Genomic DNA, 15,598 nt, shown 5'->3' on the forward strand with positions numbered 1-15,598 from the left:
GCTGTGCGAAACCTTGCAGTGTGAGAGGTATCTCCTACACAAAGAGCAGACACTTCCACCAACCATACAAGAGTAAACCCTGCAAACCCAGGGTCCCTGTCCTGCAGCACAACCCATGCACAGGCAGCTCTCCACCACAAGCCCTTTGCTCTTGCCCCTGGGGGACACAGAGGATGTGGAGAACCAAAGCAAATGAACATAAATCGTTGGCACCTACAATTTCAGCCATGAGTCCTATCATTCTCTGTCTCTGATCCCAAAGCCCCACGTCTTTTCCAGCATCTATTTAATCCATGAGGTTGTAAGTAGGTATAATCCCAGCCCTTTCACAATGCTGGCCAGAAAGACACAGCCCAGGCTAGAAAGTATAGTGGCAGGGCCCCAAGGCAGTAGCACTGCACCCCTGGAACAAGCCCATGGTATGCAGCTTCCTGGAGGAGCTCCTAAGGCCACAGAAGCTGCTAGACGCAGCTCTTGTTGGAGGCTGGCCATCGTGTCCTGAACCAGCCCCAAGAGTCAGACAACAGCCACCCATCCCTCTTCCCCTTCAGCTATTGAGAATTTATGGGACAATCTCTTTTGTGTCCACATCTATCTATCTCTCTCTCTCTCTCTCTCCCTCTCACACACACACACACACACACTCATTCACACTCACACACACACACTGATCCTAATTGGCTCTTCCTTCACTTCCTCAGATGAAATATTTTTTTAAAATATGAGTTCGTGTGTGTGTTTGTGTGTGTGTGTGTGTGTAATACACACAGAATGATTGCAAAGAAGTAACTCAAAGTTTACAGCCCCAACAAGGCAATCCAGAATACCAATTTATTTCTTCCCTCCTCAGCCCCACATCTTAGAAGTCAGCCTTTTCCCCCAAGAGCCTCCTGAAGGCACCTTCCATGTCCTTGTTACACAGGCTGTAGAGGAGGTGGTTCATCATGGGGGGTGAGGACGCCATAGGACATGGAGATTATCTTATCTCAGTCATGGATGATCTTGTCCTGAGGCATCATATACATGAAGATGGCCGTGCCATAGAAGAGGGCCACCACTGTGAGGTGAGACCCACATGTGGAAAAGGCCTTGGCATGGCCCCCTGCAGACCGCAGCCGCAGCACAGACACTAAGATCCTTCTGTAGGAGGCCACGATGAAGGCAAAAGGAGCCAGCAGGGTCAGGGCACTGGTGCCCACCATGAGTGACTCATAGAACTGCAGGTGAGAGCAGGCAAGCTTGAGCAGGGCCAGGAGCTCGCACGATAAGTGATTGATGACCTGGTGAACACAGAACTCCAAGGGCATGGTCAGCACAGGGACCGTGGTCAGCAGGAACACCACAGACCATGAGGTCCCAGCCAACAGACTGCAAAGCCAGGGCTCCATATGCCTGGAATAGCACAGGGGGTCAACAATGGCCACACAGTGATCATAGGCCACGGTGGCCATCAGGAGACACTCCACTACACCCAGATAAAGTCCCACAGCCATCCGGGCCAAGCATCAACCTAGAGAGATGATGTGAATGGTCACCAGGCATTTGATGAGGATCTGGGGCATGCTGGATATGGTGTAGCACACGTCCAGGAAGGAAGTACATGGAAGAGGAAGAAGTTGAAGAGGAAGAAGTACATGGGCGTGTGGAGCCGGGGATCAATCATAGCAGATCAGGAGCAGGATGAGGCTGTTCCCGAAAAGATTGATGATATAGGACAGGAAGATCAGGCAGAGGAAGATGGTTTGAGCCCATGGGTACTGGGAGAGCCCAAGCAGAATGAAGTAGACCTCCTCTGTGCTGTTTTGGCTGCCCATGCCCTTCCGAAACTCCAGCTGGGTGGGAAAGTATGGATAATCTTGAGAGGTTGTTGAGAAACTGGCAGCTTTTTATAAATAATGTTGGACTCTTTCAAGGCACCAACACTCCTGTGTTCCTGGGCACTGCTGCACAAACTCTTACCCCTTCATCCCTGTATCTCTATGGCCCTTGCTGAAGAATGGTTGCTTGATGCATGGTACCATTCAGAAGCACTCATGGACCCATCCAGATAGAATAGCCATCCATTTGTTATATTTGCGGATTGATGGATCAGGGAAAGGATTGGGTCTTTCATTCACTGATTCTCTACCTTTGTTTATTAGGTTCTTTCATTCGTTCATTTATAACTGAGTCATTGACTCATGAATCCACTTATGAATGGGTTCACTCGTTGTTTCTTTAATGCATCTGTTCATCAGTTCAACAAACACATCAGAGCAGCTTCTAACTGGTCCAGACTCTATCCCAGGCAATGAAATTACAGTGGGGAATGAAAATACAACAACAACAAAAAACAATGCCCATGCTCAAGGAGTTGGTAGACTAAAGAAAAATTTGAAAAGTAACACTAGTACACTAAATGCTAACACCCTGTTCCCACTGTGCTCCTGTCCCTGAAATTATATCTGCCTGTACCCTTTTCCAAGATCTGCAACTTCTGGGAGTTTATTGTGCCAGTGGGTCACATGTGCAAACTGAGATCAAAAGGATTATTTTCCAACACATTAATTTTTTTTAATTTATTCATTTATTTACTTAAGCCATCTGTACACCCAACATGGGGCTCAAACTCACAACCCTGAAATCAAGAATCACAGGCTCCTCTGACTGAGCCAGGCAGGTGCCCCTCAAACATTTTTTAAAGATTTTATTTATTTATTCATGAAAAACAGAGAGGCAGAAACATAAGCAGCGAGAGAAGCAGGCTCCCCACAAGGAGCCCAGTGTGAGACTCGATCTCAGACCCAGGGATCACACCCTGAGCTGAAGGCAGATGCTCAATGCTGAGCCACCCAGGTGTCCCCCTCAAATGCATTTTTAAAAACATAAATGCTGGGTTGTATTCCAGAAGATGGAAAACTATCTCCAGATCTAAAAATACGGGACCAGGGATCCCTGGGTGGCGCAGCGGTTTGGCGCCTGCCTTTGGCCCAGGGCGCGATCCTGGAGACCCGGGATCGAATCCCACGTCGGGCTCCCGGTGCATGGAGCCTGCTTCTCCCTCTGCCTGTGTCTCTGCCTCTCTCTCTCTCTCTCTGTGACTATCATAAATAAATAAACATTTTAAAAAAAAATAAAAATAAAAATACGGGACCAGGTAAAGAAATTGTGGCCCATCCATGACAAGAACACTCTGCAGAAGCAAAAAGAATAAGGAAACTATACTGATATACATATATATACACATATTTCTAATATATTGTTAGACTAGAAGTGTGGAAGTGAGTTTGATTGAGGTAGTAATTATATGGGAATATTTAGGTATGTGTCCGTGAAGGAGAGAACAGTGGCTACCATTTTTTTTTAATGGGGAAGAAAATATGTTGTATACCTTCATCTCCTTCTTCAACCTGACACCCAAATTGAACACTGCCATTTGAAGGCATGAGAGAGGACATGTCTGAAACTAGGATAAAGCACAGTAGGAATGATATAGTATCTGCCTAGCACTTGTAGGAATTTGAGTTTCTGACATGAGGAGATTAAAATGCTTCCTAAGGAAATGAGGGAAGAGCGTTGGGAGGAAAAGTGACCTGATTAGCATGGCCAAGAGGAAGAGGGAAGAGCATGCCAGGCAGAGGTAATAGGATGGATGGATGGATGGATGGATGGACAGATGGATGGGTGGATAGATGGAAGGAAGGAAGGAAGGAAGGAAGGAAGGAAGGAAGGAAGGAAGGAAGGGTAGATGGAAGGGTGGATAGGTAGATGAAGCTGTATCAGGTTACACATCCTCTTCTCCCATATCCAGCCACACACCAGGTTCCAGCAGAGTCTGATCCAGGAACTCCACCCCTTCTTTCCATGAAGAGACCACACACAGGCAGGAATCCAGCTGCCCTCACACTTTGGGGAGAACAAAAAAAATCATTCCAAGGAGCCCATGTACCACATCTTGGTCCCTAGCACCTACCCAAGCAGTTTCCCTGAGAATACACACATCTTGTCTCCCTCTGTCTGTATCTTTTTCTTCAGTCTCCCACAGAGTTTCTGGAAAGCTCGGTGGGGATCAGTGGAGCCAAGGCAGGGGGAGAACTGAAGAAGCAGAGAAAGGTGAGTAATTGGGAGTTCCTTCCCCCGTGGTCTCTGGAGGCTACTGGGCACCACCTGGGGATGCTCATTAGCAAAGGTTGGACTGCAATTCTGGAAAAACAAACTTTACAGATCTCTCAGAGCCATTAGAGGAAAATTTTGGTATAAAGGGATGGCTCCCTCCCCCTAGAATCTGGGCTGCTCAGGGCAGGCAGATTATTGCAGGTGGAGATTCAGGGTCTGGGTGTGTGAAGATGGTCCAACTACATGATGGACCAGCTCTGGAGCCTTCCTGAGAATCATGTTTCCCGTTTGTGGAGTGGACAGAGGAGTCCCAGCTGTGGTGGTCCAGAAAGAGCTCAAGGATGTGAAGGAGGAAGCCCACTGTGACTGGACAGGCTTGATACTCTCCCGTGGGACACCTGCAATTTCCTGGAGTGGGGACCTCAGATAAGGCCATTCTGCGACCATGAAATGGTGAGGCAGAAATAAAACCACCCTGTAATCATGCGTGAACACAGACAAAAATAAGCATTGGCCACACAAAGACAGGGCCCCTCCAAGTTGTCAGTGACCAGCCCATCCCAGCTTTCCCAAGACTGTCCCGATTTTAGGACTGGAAATCCTGCATCCCAGAAACTTATCAGTGCCAGGCAGACCAGGAGAGTTAGTCAGGCCTGCTTTTGACCTTGAGACATATGACCTTGAGACAGCACATGGTTACCCTTTGGCCTTCGGTCTGTCCAAAGACAATGAGGGGAGTGGAGTCTATCAGTGATGTTCAAAAGCCCTTTCTATAGAAAGTACCTTTTTTGATTGGTGAGTTGGCCCCAAAGAAATGAAGGCAAAGCTTTCTCAAAAAAGATTGTGTAATCTCAGTCCAGTACTTAGAAGCAGAGAGTGGAACGGTGATTGCCAGGGGTGGGGATGGGGAGAGGCTGGTCAGCGGGGACAAAGCTGCACTTATATGAGGTAGAAAAGTCTGGAGATCTCCTGAAGAGTGGGCTACACTTGTAATACTGTATCCAGTGCTGGAAGTTTGCTTAAATATATACATTTTTATTAAAAATTAAATGAAAAAGAAGCATGAAAGAAGAATGACACAGACAGGAGCATGGTATAAATTTGAGTGGTCAATAATTTTAAGTTTCCCTTTTTTAAAAAAAGATTGTATTTATTTATTTGAGAGAGAGAGAGAGAGCATGAGCAAGGTGAGGAGCAGAGGGAGAAGCAGACTCCACTTAGAGCAGGGAGCCTGATGTGGGACTCAATCCCAGGACCCCGGGATCATGATCTGAGCCCAAGGCAGATGCTTCACCAACAGAGCACCAAGGCATATACACGTTTGTTTAACTTATAGGGAAAAAAGGACATTGGCAGAAAAATGAAGAAAGAATAGTGTTTTCAGTAAATGGCTCTAGTCCAATTCACAACGATGAAGAGGGAAAAAAAAGAATTTTTCTCAGTCCCACACTATTCCTTTTTTTAATATATGAAATTCATTTACTTTTTTAAGTAAACTGACTAACATACTTTTCTTCCTGAAAACAAAAAACATTTTCCTTGAAGAAAACTGGAAAAATACAATCACAAAGCAAAAAACAAAAATGACATTTACTTCAAATGTGCTGCAATCTCCCCTATTTGCAGTCTGGCATGTTTTCCTCGAGTCTTTTTCTTTTTTAGTTGAAGTGTAGTTAACACACAATATTATATTACTTTCAGGTGTACAATGTAGTGTTTCAACAGTTCTGTACATTATGCAGTGCTCACCAAGGTAAGTGTAGTCACCATCCATCAGCACACGTTATTACATTATTAACCTTTATTCTCTTCTCTATGCCGTATTTCTAATCCTTGAGACTTATATCTTTTATAACTGTACCTCTTAATCCCCTTCACCTATTTCACCCTCACCACCCGCCTTTCCTCTGGTAACCACCACTTTATTCTGTTTAAGTGTGTTTGCTTTTTATTTTTTGTTTTTTTTTTTTTCAGATTCCACATATAAGTGAAATCATATGGTATTTGTTTTTCTCTATATGACTTATTTCACCAACATAATGCCCCCTAGTTCCATCCATGTTTTCACAAATGGCAAGAAATTCCTTTTTATGGCCAAAGAATATTTCATTGTGTACACACACCACATCTTCTTTATTATCTACCAATGGACCTCAGTTCCATATATTGGCTACTGTAAATAATGCTGCAATAAACAAAGGGGTGTGTGTGTCTTTTTGAATTAGTGTTTTCATTTTCTTCCAGTCAATACCCAACAAAGGAATTACCAGGTCATATGGTAGCTCTGTTTTTAACTTTTTGAGGAATCTCCATACTGTTTTCCACAGTGGCTGCACCAGCTTGCATTCCCACCAACACTGCGCAAATGTTCCTATTTCTCCATCTGTTGTTTCTTGTCTTTTTTTTAAGGATTTTATTTATTTATTCATGAGAGACACAGAGAGAGGCAGAGACATAGGCAGAGGGAGAAGCAGGTTCCCTGTGGGGATCTCGATATGGGACTCAATCCCAGGACCCCGGGATCATGACCTGAGCCAAAGGCGGATGCTCAACCATTGAGCTATCCAGGTGCCCCTGTCTCTTGCCTTTGGATTAAACCATTCTGACAGGGGTGAGGTGACATCTCATTGTGGTCTCAAACTTAAGTTTCCTCTAAAGGAAAGAGTAAAGGTGAGGTAATAACAAAAAAACAACTCTTGGAGGACCATACAAGATCCATGCTCTGGGCTATATGTAAACCTCTAACCCAGTGCAATTGGTAAATTTTGCCACATTAACACCAAGTACTCTAACCAAAAAGGAGAAATGAAAATTTAAGGTATGGCATGGGAAATTATTTGCAATGCATACATTTGAAAAATAGCTCCTATCCTGAGTACAGAAGTAATTTGTATAAAGCAAGGAGAGGAAAAAAATTTTTCAGTAGAAAACACTAGGAAAGAAATTGAAACTAGCACACCAGAAAAGGGATATTGAGCAGACATTCCATATATGAAAAACCCAAATTTGTTAACACTCAGGAAAATGCAAAAGAAAAATCATGAGAAATTACCACAAACCCTCACTTGCAGTGAACATCAAAATGACACTTCCAGCCACATTTTGGAATGAAGGATATATGGCAATGTTCATTCACTGATGCAGGGAATGTAAATTAGTCACCCATAGCAATAAATTTGGCAGGATCTACGTTTAACTTATACAGATGCTATGACAAAGCACTTCTACTCCTATGTGTGTTTAGTGGTAACACGTGGATGTGAACTCCGTGACACACATCAGGCTCACAGCAGCGACAAAACATAAACCACACAGATGTCCTTTAACATAGGAATACAAGAAAAATTCACCCAAAAAAAGCAGTAAAAATGACCATGTGACACTTGCATACAACACAATTAAATCTCACAAATTTGGTGAATAAGACATCCAAGAACATCTAATGTATGAATCCATGTATAGAAAGTCCAAAAACGGGGGTGCCTGGGTGGCTCAGTCAGTGAAACATCTGTCTTCTGCTCAGGTCATGATCTCAGGGTCCTGGGATCAAGCCCCAAATCGGGCTCCTGCACAGCGAAGAGTGGCCTTCTCCCTCTGCCTCTGCTCCTCCACCCCTTCCATGCTCTCTCTTTCTCTCAAATAAATAAATTAAATATTTAAAAAGAAAGAAAGTCCAGAAACAGTAAAACAAAATTCTATGGGAAGGTTGGGTGGCTTGGGGTTGACTTTCTGCCTTCCGCTCAGGGTGTGATCCCCTGTCCCAGATTGAGTCCCACATCAGGCTTCCTGCAAGGGGCCTGCTTCTCCTTCTGCCTGTGTCTCTCTGCCTCTCTCTCCTGTGTGTCTCTCATGAGTAAATAAATAAAATCTTTTAAAAAAAATTCTACTGTTGGACGCCTGGATTATGTCTATCTTCTGGGGGAAGAGAGAGGGTGGTGGTTGAAAGCATGAACGTGTCTTTGGAGATACCAAAATATGTTAATGTACTAGACTTGGGTATGGTTATACGTGACAACTGTTGAATAATTCATTGCATTGTTAAATTTTGCCCTGTGTACTTTCTCTATATTCTGTTTCACAATGAAAAAGTTTGGGGGTGCCTGGTTGGCTCAGTTGGAGGAATGAGCCACTCTGGATCTCAGCATTGTTGTGTTCAAGCCCCACCATGAGTGTAGATTGCTTAAAAAATAAAATCCTGGGACGCCTGGTTGGCTCAATCAGTTGAGCATCTGCCTTTGGCTCAGGTCATGATCCTAGGGTCCTGGGATCAAGTCCCGCATCGGGCTCCCCACAGGGAGCCTGCTTGTGTCTCTGCCTCTCTCTCTGTGTCTTTCATGAATAAATAAATAAAATCTTTTTAAAAATTAATTTTAAGGGATCCCTGGGTGGCGCAGCGGTTTGGCGCCTGCCTTTGGCCCAGGGCGCGATCCTGGAGACCTGGGATCGAATCCCACATCAGGCTCCTGGTGCATGGAGCCTGCTTCTCCCTCTGCCTATGTCTCTGCCTCTCTCTCTCTCTCTCTCTCTGTGACTATCATAAATAAATAAATAAATTTTAAAAAATTAATTTTAAAAAGATCCTAAAGGGGTGCCTAAGTGGCTCAGTTGGTTCAGCCAGGGACTTAGATTTCAGCTCCGTTCCTGATCTCAGGGTCAGAGGATAGAGACCCAGCCTCATCTACCTGCCCCCACCACCCCTCCCTCACCCTGCCTCCCCTGGGCCTCAGGCTCCCTCCTCCACCTCCCTCCCCCACTTTCCACCCTGCCTCCCTCTGCCCTGCTGCCTGCTTCTGTGCTGAGCCTGGAGTCTGATCTTCCATCTCTCCCTTTGTCCCTCTGCCACTCCTACACCCCATCACTCTCTCTCAAATAAATAAAACCCTAAGAAAATCTTTTCTGTGACTCAAGAGTGCCATCTACTGACTGCGTGGGTACTCGATGAACTCTGAAGCATTCCACCACAATAAAGCAGAGAAAATAAATGAGATCCTTTTATAACAAACAGGTTTATATCTATTTGGGGTTTTGCTGTAGTTTAATAAGGCTGTTTCCTGAGTGACAATGATGGAGCACATTCAGGGTTCGGGCCCGTCACAGGGCTCAGGTAGGATTCCTGCAGCCCCAGGTGGACTGAGCTGGGTGAATCCATGCACACTGGACCTCACACTCACTCATCTCCTGGGCCGTTAGCCTACAGGCAGAGCCAGGCCAGGAACCCTGGCTGGAGCGAGGGCCTAGGAGGATCTGCATCTGACAGATGGCAATGCCAGGCTCAGAGAGCAGTTCTCTGGCCTGCATGGCCCTGATCATAGGTCTCCCACATCCACATCCCATCCTGTCTGAGCATCCAGGACTGGGCATTCCAGACTTGGCGAGGCGGGTAAGGAAGGGGTGAGGCAGAGTGAGCAGGCCTAGGATTGGCCGCTCTGAATCATTTCTGGGGGTTCACGAGCCTCGGGACTGCCCTGAGGTGCCCCGTTCCCGCCCTGGAGGGTGAGGGCCATGGATATCAGCCCACCCAGGACAGCCTGACAGAGCACGTGGTGGGTGTGGGCTCTGCACTGGCTCATACGCATGCAGACATGCTCCCTGCCAGCTGTTCACTATCCGTAGGCCTGGGTTGGCCCTGGGAGGGATCCTCCCCAGGTGAAAACACATCAGAAATACAGAAACGTACACCATCAGGAAATCCCTCTCTTCCTCGTAGGTGTGGGGGGTGGGGGATCACCCTCACCAACACCACTTCCCCCCTGAATTCCAGCTGATTTAAATATTCACGTAGATGAATAAAAAAGCCACGCACTCCTATTCTCCTATTCTCAAACCTCTGACAGTCTCCCTCTCATCAGTCCCCATGATTCCCATTTCCCTGACAAAAAGAGAAAAACAAACAGAATATGCTATTGTGGTTTTTTTTGACAAGAAATCACTTATGGCTATTTTTGTTCTCTGGGCCTTCACACTCCCTGGTGACAAGCCTGGTACCAGCAGAAAACCAGAACTTTAGCTCCGTTCTTTCTACCACAGGCCAAGGAGTTTCCATTCCAGTGGTGGGAGAAGCAATAAACAAGTGTGGGAATGAAGGAAGCATCAGCATCATAATGGGAATAAGGCGGGTGTGTGGTGTGAGGTGTGTGGAGGTTCTCTGGGGATGGTAATGGGGAGTGGGATTTTCCTTGAGGAGGACCTCTTATCTGAGCCCTGAATGGAGACATGATGGAGCCCCATGAAGACCCAGGTGAGGAGAGGTAGAAGGAACAGCAGGTGGAAAGGTCCTGTGGTTGGAGGCTCAGGCAGAGGCCAGTGTGGCTGCAACTGAGGAGGAGATAAAATCAGTAGGACCATGAGGATCCCAGCAGGGCCAAGTAGGCCATGGAAAAATTTGGCTTTCATTCTGAGGGAACAGTGAACCCCTGGGGGGACTATTTGGGGAGTGCTGTCACTAATTCACTCTTCTGGTTGCCCAGCAGAAATTCAAAGGGGAATAAAGGGTAGTGGAGGGGCAGGAGACTAGGGGAGAGGGTCTGTGGCCATGCAGGTGGGGGTGGAAGCACCTGGATGAGGTGACATTGGAAAGGGAAGTCCCCATCTGAGGACACCTGTAGCCTCTAAGCCCTGCTTCAGGTGTCTGTGCAGAGAGATTATGGATGTAGAGAGAGCTTAGTCTGTGGAGTCTCAGGCAGCAGCAGCTACCCTGGGAGTCAGTGAGGAGGGGGCCTAGGAGCTGTCTGCGGGGGAGCTCACCTCACACTCTCCGATGCCAGTCTCTGATGAAGAGTCAGGAATCCATGCCAGGAGCCCCGGGGATGGGGGTCTACCTCTACTCAAGAAATCACCCTGAAGCTTCCTTTTCTCAAATACTGAATTCCATTTTCAGCCAGAGTCAGGCTTTCTGCTGCAGGTCTCCATGACAACGGGCCCTCCCCTTCCTGACACTCCATCCTGATTTTCTGCAAAAGGAGAAGCTGCAGGCATGGCAACCAGACTGGTGGCAGATTGCGAAAGTAGTGGGGTGAAGCCTGTGACCCTGTTAACATTTGGAGGGCTATGCAAGACAAAGCCAGTGTTTTCATAAAGCTCCATTTCTTTCAGCATCAGCCAGTCACTGAATACTGTGGTAGGAAACTTAATGACAAAAACAAATGGTCCTTTGGATATTTTACACGTGAGGGATGCACAGCAATTATCAATATCTTTCTGAAACCCCATGAACTGCCACTCCGGTGGTTCACATTTTCAACATTTGGTCTCTCTACATTCCTTCCTCTGATGGCAGATCTTCTCGAGCTGGCTTGTCAGTGGTGGCTGATTAAAATGTAAAGTAATCATGAGTGAAAGTTAAGGTAGAACAGGAGATGATAGTGGAATTGTCCTAATTCCCATGTTGGAGAAGTTGCGTGGTGCCTAAGCACACACATGCTGTTATTAGGTAGTTGTCATTGTTTAAGATTGAAAGAAAATCATCATAAGTGATGCCTCAAATACCCTGATTTTCCTGAGTCTTGACTTCCTCCTTCCAGTAACCTTTTCCTGTAAACTACCTCAGTGGCTCCTTCCCAGGTCGCTGCCTACACTGAGGTGAGCTCCCCTCTCTACAACTTGATCTCAGTAATGCCTTAACCCCACTGGTGCCTAAAATGCCTTGGTACTTCTGCTCTTTCATCATTCCTCATTGCCCTCATCTCTCACTTCCTCTCGCCATTGGTGTAAATCCACCACCAAGCAACACAACACATTCCCAGGGCCTATCCCTTCATACCTTCTCTCCCTTCTCCTGGAAAGTCCACCCATGCCTGAGCAGCTGCCTGCCTTCCCTGTGCTCACATTCCCGCAGCTGAACGTGGCTGGGTGAAGCCCTTCCTCACTGCTCTGGGTTGACTCGTGTCCACCTCTCCCACATGTTGAAATGCTAATTCACAGTCCCTATATAGGTGACCCTATGTAAGTGTAGAGTCTTTTCAGGTTGTCAAATTAAGGTGAGAACGTGGGGCGCCTGGTGGTACAGTAGGTTGAGCCACCAGCTTAGGCTCGAGTCATAATTCCAGGGTCCTGGGATGGAGTCCTTGTCAGGCTCCCTGCTCAGCGGGGAGCCAGCTTCTCTGTCTCCCTCTCCCACTCCCCCTACTTGTGCTTTCTCTCTCTCTCCTGTTAAATGAATAAATAAAACCGTTTATAAATATTTTTTAAAGATTTTATTTATCCATTCATGAGAGACACAGAAAGAGAGAGAGAGAGAGGCAGAGACATAGGCAGAGGGAGAAGCAGACTCCACGCAGGAAACCTGATGCAGGACTCCATCCCAGGACCCCTGGATCATGCCCTGAGTCAAAGAAGGACACTCAACCACTGAGCCACCCAGGTGACCCTAAAATTTTTTTAAAAAATAAGATGAGAACATTAGGGTATGCTTTGAGCACTAATGGTATCCTCACAAAAAGAGAAAATTTGTACACACATGCACATGAAGATGAGCCACAAGTCCAGGGAGCACCAGAAGCTAGAACAGAGGCCTCCCCATGCACCTGCAGAGGGAGCACGGCCCTCCCACACCAGCCTCCCCAACTGTGGGACAACACATTTCTGTTTTGTAAGCCACTCAGTTTATGAGACCTGGAATGACAGTCCTAGGAAATGAATAGTTTCAAAAATACATATGTTCCTGAGCCCCTTTCTCTGCTCTTCCCTATTTCTATCTTTAAAGTGAAATGTTCTTTTAAAAATGGCTTTGACCTCTTTTAAAAAGAGAAATTAAACATTTTTAAAGATTTTATTTATTAATTGAGAGAGAGAAAGAGCGAGTACCGAAGGAGAGGGAAAAGCAGACTCCCCACTGAGCAGAGAGCCCCCAACTCGGGACTTGATCCCAGGACCCTGAGATCATCACCTGAGCAAAAGACAGATGCTTAACTGACTGAGCCACCCAGGCTCCCCAAAAAAGCAAGATCAAAATTAATGAACATTTAGTCAAAGGTCTACAGAATATAGCATTATACCAGCTAGATAATTTCAACTCAATTCGATAAATTTTGAAGTGGAATCCGATGCATTTTAACGGGAGACAGGGGCATCTTCCAGGAGGTGTGTCTGGGGCCTGAGGATTCGTTTTACCATTTCCTATTGTTTCAGATTCTCTACTGTGAGCATGTACTGTAAGAAGAAGAAAAAAATTCAGGGAATATTTGAAGAAGCATATTAGTAAAAAATATTAGTAAAGATCTGGAATGAAAAATGAAGGCTTGTGGCCTGTCTATAAAAATTTAATTTTTAAAAAGTGAAAGTTTTCTATACAACTAGAATTGGTAGATGAACACTGTTCTTACCATGGTCTTAAGCAAACTGTAGACCCCTGGGGAAATCATGCAGATGCCTCACCTTCCATCTAAATACTTCTTGTTTTTCAGAACACTGCATTCCTCAAGTCACAGCTATTGCAATCCTCCCCCATGAAGCTGACTCCCTCATTTAACCACCTTCTGGGATGTGGTTTATGTATACAATGGAATATTACTCAGCCATTAGAAACGACAAATACCCACCATTTGCTTCCACATGGATGGAACTGGAGGGTATTATGCTGAGTGAAATAAGTCAATCAGAGAAGGACAAACATTATATGGTCTCATTCATTTGGGGAATATAAAAAATAATGAAAGGGAATAAAGGGGAAAGGAGAGAAAATGAGTGGGAAACATCAGAAAGGGAGACAGAACATGAGAGACTCCTAACTCTGGGAAACGAACTAGGGGTGGTGGAAGAGGAGGTGGGTGGGGGGTGGGGATGACTGGGTGAAGGGCACTGAGGGGGGCACTTGATGGGATGAGCACTGGGTGTTATTCTATATGTTGGCAAATTGAACACCAATAAAAAATAAATTTATTAAGAAAAAAAAAACACCTTCTGGAAGCTTCCAGCTAATGCCTGAAAGAGAACTGAAGAGAGCCATTGTAGAGATCCTAAGGAGAGCCACCCTACCTGCTTCTACCACAATTTCCAGCATTTCAATTAATAGTAACTTGGTGGTTTGTTACTTGATATTGAAAACTTTGGTGTCATGCTTACCATAGTTTTGTATGTATAAATTATAAGCCAATCCTGTTGGTTTTCTCTTCCAATATGGTGGACATCAGAACACCTCTTACGATCCCCATCACTGTCTTCCTTGTCTAAATCGCCATCATCCATACAAGGTTTACTCTCCCCTCCCCCATGCTTGTCACCTGCTACTCTTATACCATTACTGTCATCTCAACAAAGTCATTCTATTAAAAGGTCAATCGTATAATGGCTACTCTTCTGCTTAAAATCCTCTACTGGCTCCACATCACACTCAGGATGAAAGCCAAGATTTTAGAGTGATCTGGGAAGCCCTACATGGCCCAGATCCCGTTATATCTCCTATAAGACACCCTGTCCACTCCACCTGGAGCACATTGTAGACTCTGTGCCAGTGCTCCAAGGATTGGATGTTCCCAGCTCACCTATTTTGCCCCTGCCATACCTTCTCTCAAAAACATGTTTCTCCTTCACCTCCCTGTATCTTTGCCTAATTAACACCTCCTCAGTGTGGCAGTCCCTGAAGAAAGTGTTAACCAAAATATATAACCAAAATATCCTTCCAATGTCATTCCCTCCTACTGCTGGGCTCTATTTTCATTCACAACATTTTTTTTAAAGATTTTTTTATTCATTCATGAAAGACACACAGAGAGAGAGGCAGAGACATAGGCAGAGGGAGAACCAGGCTCCTCTCAGGGAGCCCGATGTAGGACTCGGTCTCAGATCCCGGGATCGCACCCTGAGCCGAAGGCAGGTGCTCAACCACTGAGCCACCCAGGTGCCTCTCGTTCACGGCATTTATCAATTTCTAGAATACTAGATAATTAACTTATTCACTGGATAAGAGTCTTTCTTCTTCCAGCAGAATGGAAGACCCAGGAGGGACAGGCATTTAAAAAAAAGAAAAGATTTTTTTTTAATTTATTCATGAGACACATAGAGAGAAAGAGGCAGAGACAAGGCAGAGGGAGAAGCAGGCTCCATGCAGGGAGCCCAATGGGGGACTCAACCCCAGGTCTCCAGAATCACACCCTGAGCCAAAGGCAGACATTCAACCGCTGAGCAACCCAAGCATCCCAAACAGGCATTTTAATTTTGTTAGTAGGTGTATCACCGAGATTAGAGCAGTTCTGGCACACAGTAGATACTAAAAAAAAAAAAAAAAAAGGTGATAGAAAGATAGATATGTGGATGGATGGCTGAGTGGATGGGTGTGTGTGGGTGAGTGGATGGATGGATGGAGGGTTGAGTGGATGGGTGTGTGGATGTGTGTGTAGATAGATGGATAGGTAGATGAAAAATAGATTTGTTGAATGATTGGATCATCTCCATAATTCTCACCATACCCTTATGAAGGAAGTACATTTTTTTTGTCTTCACTTCGCCAATGAAGAAATTGAGTCCTAAGGCATCAGTAGTTTTTAAACATTAAATATTGTATTCCTGG

The 15,598-nt window shown here is 45.5% G+C and overlaps 1 long non-coding RNA gene and 1 pseudogene across 1 annotated transcript; both read right to left on the reverse strand.

Moving 5' to 3' along the window:
- OR13S1P (olfactory receptor family 13 subfamily S member 1, pseudogene) lies at positions 860-1,814 on the reverse strand (annotated as a pseudogene).
- On the reverse strand, positions 10,039-11,014 carry LOC119863897. The gene is made up of 2 exons (XR_005354425.1): positions 10,840-11,014; positions 10,039-10,410 (listed from the first exon to the last, which is right to left on the reverse strand). It is a non-coding gene; the product is annotated as an uncharacterized LOC119863897 (long non-coding RNA).
- Positions 11,015-15,598: the final 4,584 nt, after the last annotated feature.

This window comes from Canis lupus, chromosome 1, assembly GCF_011100685.1.
Source record: "Canis lupus familiaris isolate Mischka breed German Shepherd chromosome 1, alternate assembly UU_Cfam_GSD_1.0, whole genome shotgun sequence".
Classification (NCBI taxonomy): domain Eukaryota; kingdom Metazoa; phylum Chordata; class Mammalia; order Carnivora; family Canidae; genus Canis; species Canis lupus.